The 6,854-nt window shown below is 37.6% G+C and overlaps 1 pseudogene; it reads left to right on the forward strand.

The window, feature by feature from the left end:
* LOC117111669 overlaps positions 1-1,276 on the forward strand; it is a 4,781-nt pseudogene extending 3,505 nt beyond the window's left edge.
* Positions 1,277-6,854: the final 5,578 nt, after the last annotated feature.

Genomic DNA, 6,854 nt, shown 5'->3' on the forward strand with positions numbered 1-6,854 from the left:
TTAATACGCCCTCCTGCGGTTGCAGTAAAATTTGAACATTTTACTAAATGGAGAAACTAAAGGAGACAAGCGAACAAGAGCAGCGCCTTTATTATTTTTATATAGCGCCGCCGCGCGGTTGCAGTATAATTGCTCTCCGTGTACCCACAATGCCTTTTGAACGGATGTTCCACTATATTGGGAAGCTGCTCTATCTTCTGCTATTAATTATCTTTGGTTTGATTGCTTTTTTTTTCAATGTATTTCTCAGGTTGTCTTGGAAACAGAGATCACAAACAAGCCTGCTCTGCGGTTATATGAAAACCTTGGGTTTGTCCGCGATAAACGTTTGTTCCGTTACTACCTGAATGGCGTAGATGCTCTGCGTTTGAAGTTGTGGCTAAGATAAAGATATGCATCTGGTGCTACCGTATAACCTTTTGATGTAGTCAATAAGAATAATTAACTAAAATACAGTAGTTGTTGGGTGCAATTTGCTACAGTTTTGTCCTGAAATGATTCATTTGAGGTACAGTTGAGGTATATTAGTGGCAAATATTTAGTGTTAAGTCTTTTATATCCAATAAAGCTGAGCCAATAGAGCAGAGTTGACATGAAATCATCAAACTTGTACCTTGTTCAATCTGTGATAGACCTACTGTATGTGATTTTTGTTTTTCAAGTGAAATTTTAGTGTAAGATGGTAGTGTTTCAGTCTATCATATCATTTTATTTTTACTGTATCAACTTCATTTTTTAAGAATTTATTTAATTACAAACTTATAATAATTTTTTAATCTTCAGCTGATACTGCAAGACTATTTTGTAAACATAAGTTTCTTGTTTCATCCCATGTCACTCCTTTTGGTTGCCTTTTTTTTAAACTATGGGTATAAAGACCTTTCTGTGTGTGTAGTGACCATCGTTGCAAAGAACAAAATGAAAAGAAAATGAGGCTGCATGCTTTACATTAGTTGTGTATTCGACCCAAGGTTAAATACTGTTGAAAGAGTTATTGCAGTGTTGAAGGTTTCTCATGAAGATTTTATTTGGATATTTTATATTAATAAATATTTAATGATTATTAAAGAGAATTATAAAATTATATTAATTAGGATTGCTGATCTCATTTGAATTTCAAAATTTGGATTTTATCTGTCTTTGGTTCAGCAATTTTTCCTCTGAAAAAATAGTACAGTATGTAAAATTATGATTTATTATCTTGTTTTTTGATATCTCATTTCATGGTTGCTGCCCTTGTAGATGAATAAACCCTGAAATAACTTGCAAAAACCTCGAAGACTGTTTGTTGCTTTAGCGTACAGTACTTGGTTGTTGAATGGAATAAATCTATATCTTGTTTGTTTTCAGTGTTTGATCAGGCCAGCGTGGGTGTTTATTCTTTCAATTTTTGTTGAACAATTTCCTGTACTCTTCCATGAATGGGGAAATGCTGTACGTGATACAATTAATATGTTACTTTCAATCTTTTCAAATATCTCTGACATGAAAAAAAAAAAAGATTTATATTCTAAATAGTTGTTTGCAAAAAGGGCTGTGTATTTTAGATAAAGCTTAAACCATTTCCCTTTTTTCTGTGACCATTGTCATTTTGGACACCCTCATTATCAAACTTTAGTATACACAAGACAAAGAGATTTAAGATTATGGAAAAATCAAACTGTAAGATGGCTGTTTGTGTATGCTATATATGTCTATTACAGTGGTATGACTGAGTTCCACTGCCAGACAAGATATTACATACCTGATACCTGTACATTACAACAGTCTTGTGAGTCTAGTTTAAAAGCTGGAAAATTCTGCGTCAAAACCTTAGAATTTAGAAAGTTGAATCAGTAGCTTGGAAGTTTTTTGGCATTCTCTATAATCACCCACTGGAACAGACATTTAAGTAAAGGCATTGGCTATTGTTGCACCCGTTATAAACTAATTCCTCATGAATATTATCGGATGTACAGTACCTACATGTATGGATTGGATTCATCAGCCAATCAGAATTAAGAATTGTTTTAAGAATTCAGGGTTTTTAAGGTTAATATAAAAAATATATTTGTTTCTTGTTTCAACCTACTTCCATTTGCTGCTCTCTCAATTTTTAGATTTTATTTTTTTAAAATATTTTTTTAGGTATTTTTTCAATGTTGAAATGTTTCTTATTCGCTGGAATATATTACAGGTGTCATTTTTATAATCTACTTTGACATGTGTCGATCAGATTTTCTGTTACCAGCATAATGACTATATCTGTATAAGCAACAGGCTATAAGCTCTAAGAGGCTATGGTGAGAAACTTGGCCCAACATAATTAACACTACCTCCCTTCTAGTATTCTTGTATAACATTTGGAAATATATTTTCAGGGCTCAAGGAGTTCACTACAGTGTGATTGTTATGAGGATGCACATGTTAGTACTTACATTGTAATACTTTCTTCAGGCAATTTATGAGGCTGGATGTATCTAGTATATTTCTAGTTTTTTGTGTTGCGATTTTGGGTACGAGTATTGGCAGATATACGGTAAATCTATTGTATGCATCATGTCTCGGGGCCTGTAATGCATCTGTACAAGGTTCTGATTGTCTCTTGTGCATAGCCTTGTTTAACTTTTTGTTTGCCCTGAGAAATTTAAGTGTGTAATTATGTGTGTATGAGGTGGGTGGCAGACATTTTGTAACCCAGCATGTCCATAGTAACTATGACGCAGATTTTTTTAACCAGAATTATTGCAAACCAGACTTTTCTGGGTTCGAAATGTCTGGGGTCACAGGGTGCGGCAGAGTTGTGAAAAGCTTGCTGGTTCGTTAATGAAGCTGTGTGATAATTATATTCATAAAATATTTTGTACTATTTCATGATAGAATTGGCATTTGGAAGTTATCTAGCTACATGAAAATATTACGGGGAGGGTACATTCATAAATTTATCTATTTCGCATTCAGCATTTGGATCAAGACACAAATTGTTAGTGGTGAATGAGATGGCTGTCTCTTATACCCATCTAGATGTGTATAAGAGACAGGTGTTTCAGTCTATTTTTTCAGACCAGATGGTTTTCTTTTGATTTATAAGATTTATTGTTGATATTTCATTGATTTAATATTTTACATTTTTCCAAAAAGTACCCAGGTTGACCCCTGATCTGACCAGTGAGGAAGGGCCGAAGGTGCACCACTTCAAGAGCCTTTTGAAGTCTGTCAACATCCGTGTCCTGATGCTCGGAAGTAAACATCATGCTGATAAAATCGGAGCTGTGAAAGTGAAAGACTTCAATTCATGGCTGGCACATTTTGTCAAATGTGAGTCCAGTCACTGCAAATATTATTATTTAATCCCAGGATATAAGATGTTCAATCCCTGAGGGTTGTCAAGGTTTTTCTCATGGCCGTCAAATTTTAACTCCCTCAACCAGCCCATATACTAGGCTATTTATCTCCCAAGGTCCAAATGAGTCAGCTTTGAAGGGTATGGCTAACTATTATCGCTGTTGTTGTCAATTTGACAATTTCTGGTGCAAAATCACACCAAAGATATTCTGTCTAAATGCCAAGACAAAACATTTTGGAAATGCTACCAAATCCTGGAAATTCTATTAACTGCCTTTTATTTCTAGTACTGTAACACATACCTTCCAACCATCCTATTTTTTTTTTAATTTTCAAAACCTGTACAAATCAGGACATCTTGATTTTCTCAGTCTCGTTTATGTTATAATTTTATAACAGTTCCTTTTCAAGTGGTGGCCTACGAGTAATATTATGCCGCTAGAACAAGGCTAAAATAATGTTTTTGCAAGGTTTTGACCTAGATTTCTAACCTTTAATAATTCTACATTCTATTTTTTGACGACTAGGCCTATATTGCCCTTTAGATTGTAGCTACAGTATGTATTTAATTGAATTGGAAGAAATATTGCAGCAAATTACAAAAAAAAAATTAATAGAAAATGTGTTCAGGCTCAACCAACGTGTACAGACAGTTATTTATATCAGTAAATTTTTAAAAAATAACTTGGCATTTCGGGGGAATAGCCACCTCCCCATAGACCCTAGGTGGCTTCTTTAAATTGGTTCAAGTTACAAACTGAAGCCTGTCACAATAAAGGCCAACTCAGACAGCGTCAGCCGATGCAGCCCGACCCGATTTATCGTCGGGGACAGTCTTAAGCCGTCGTGAGAAATATTAAACGTTTAATATTCTAGGATGCGACTGCCCCCGACGCACACCATCGCGTCTGCGTTTAACTCACACCTGTCTCTTATACACATCTAGATGTGTATAAGAGACAGGTACTGTATGCGCTAATAGCTGCTTAAATAATGATTTTATTTTTATTACTTGGTACAGTTTACTCTAGTGAATGCATTGATGGTAACATACATGTACTCAGTTAATTTATAGAAGGTGTACCTTAATTGTGCTCTTTCCATCTGTAACATGAAAGGGAAAATAGTGATTATATTTCGGGGCATCGTCATGAGTAGATGGAAGTTCTGGCTTTCAGCAAGACCTCACACAGGAGCGTGTGAGGGTAGGTTGAGTCATATCGAGTATGAGACGCCAAATAAATTAGGTATGGTGCGCAATCTGAAATTAGTGTCTGGCACCAAGCATAGTTGAATCACAGTACAGTAGTAGATGCTGTTACGATTACAGTATAATGCATTTCAGTGCAGCCAAATGTATTATTAAATTAATTGTTGATTTTATTTCCGTATTTATTTTGCATGTTTCAAAATGAGCAGTTTACTATTTCTAATGAAGCTTGTTTAATTGACCATTCCACAAGTTCACCTCATAGACAGCCAGTCACACCATGGTGAAGCCCGGATGTTTATATTTGTAACGGGCTTCCGCTAAGCCCCGCCCCTTTTGGATATTGTACACGTGCGTTTGTGGGACATCGCGTCTGTTTGTAGGACACGCGCGTATTCCTGGCAGTGTCTGATTGGTCAGTTGTTAAGTTTGATTAACACTCCGGAAAGGTCCATTATGCTGGCTCATTATAAGTGATTCAACTCATGGAAATTCTTGTCAACTATTAATAAGTCTTCAATTGTAAATATGAAACCAAGCGTGCAGAGGGAATCAATAAAATATTGAGGCAATACACATGAAAAATGTTCTGGGTATCTACTGTTTTTGGCTATTTTTCACATTATTTTTATAAACTCACCTGGTACCGCTTCTAGCCCAGTTGTGGTGCCAGGGGGAGAGCAGGGGAATTTTCCCCCGCCCGTCGGATAGGCCTAGACCGTCGTACGTCACGACGAGGTCGTATAATAGAAACAATAATAATTTGGCTATCCAAATAACGTTATTTTGATTGCCAATCCCTAATATTGTGACCTAAAAGCACAATTTGGGCCATACAAAAGGCCAACTCAGACAGCGTCGGTCGACGCAGCCCGACCCGATTTATCGTCGGGGACAGTCTTAAGCCGTCGTGAGAAATATTAAACATGTTTAATATTCTACGACGCGACTGCCACGTACCGACGCACACCATCGCGTCTGCGTTTAACTCACACAGGCCCGACGCGACAACAAATCGCGTCGGGCTGCGTCGTACGACGCTGTTGTTGGGCCTTACACTCTCTCCGTCAACCCTACCAGGGAATTTTTTTTTAATGCCTGGAACCGGACCGAAGCTCTAGTCGGTCCCTTGGTTCGGAGTTGGCACATTTCTGGAGCCACCGCTGTTCTAGCCTTTATTTGTCACGTGCCCCCTGTAAATCAATGTTATGTTTTCTTCCCACTAAATTTTATGGTGATCCATTCATTAGTTTTATGAATCATATGCTACAACAGACAGACGAGAAAACGAAGAACGTGAAGTTGGTTCCACTTCGGTGGTCAACCACCGCAATTTAAGGACGCGTAGTGTCGCGGGTTTGTTCAGGGGGAGGAGAGAGGGACGCAACGGTTTTTGCTCGGATTCTGAACCGATGTTCAAAACCCTTGTCATTTCACCCGTGTTCTTAGCAGAGGGGGCGAGGCTGCGACGCCATTGAGGGAGTGCAGCCTTAATAAAGACATACAAAGGGCCCCGCGACCGGAAAAACATATTTTGCTTTTATTTTTGATATAATACGTTCTGGACCCCACTGACCTCCACAAATTGTCATATTCCCCTCCGTGAGCAAAATCCTAGTGGTACCACTACTGGCCTTTGGCACGAATTGGGGCCTGTATTTTGGCTTTCTCTCCACCTCGGAATACAAATAGGTACTGAAGTCTGTGAAGTTAATTTGTGCAGAAGTAGGGATCTCCTACCTGGGCCCTCGGCCGGCTACCCCGACACCGTCATACATGTTGACTGAATGCCAAGAAGATATATACACTCCGGCCCCTTTAAGCAAATAGCTTCGGTTTCTCTCTTTTTCTCTCATTCGTGCAGAAATATTATGTCGTAAATGCCAAAAAAAAAAATGTTGTTTTTATCAAGTTGTTAAATTTATTAAATACTAAATTCACTATGTTCATCAACTCTTTCATCAATTCTATAGAGACTCTACTCTTATCAGCCTTTTTCATCTTGTCATGCCATCATTTAAGTTGGTTTTAAATAAATAATTTCATACCCTTAAAGGAATCGTGCACTACTAATTTGTGCTGGAAACTTTCGCTATAGTAGTGTAAGTTGGCGTGTGTGGCCGCACCTTTCCCAGAGTAAACATGGATTGGTACAAAAAAACCCAAAAAAACATAGTATTCGTATATGTTTGTTGTTTGTGATTTACTGGAGTTAAGATGAGATCTGATGAGTTCAAGTCTTTTCGCATCCGCCTCCCAAAAATCTGACAGCAGAATTAGGGCAGTGGGCCAAAATTAATGTCGCCCTCTATAGATAAGA

This window comes from Anneissia japonica, unplaced genomic scaffold (genome assembly GCF_011630105.1).
Source record: "Anneissia japonica isolate Jap-2015-1 unplaced genomic scaffold, ASM1163010v1 scaffold287923_len1623670_cov205, whole genome shotgun sequence".
Lineage (NCBI taxonomy): Eukaryota > Metazoa > Echinodermata > Crinoidea > Comatulida > Comatulidae > Anneissia > Anneissia japonica.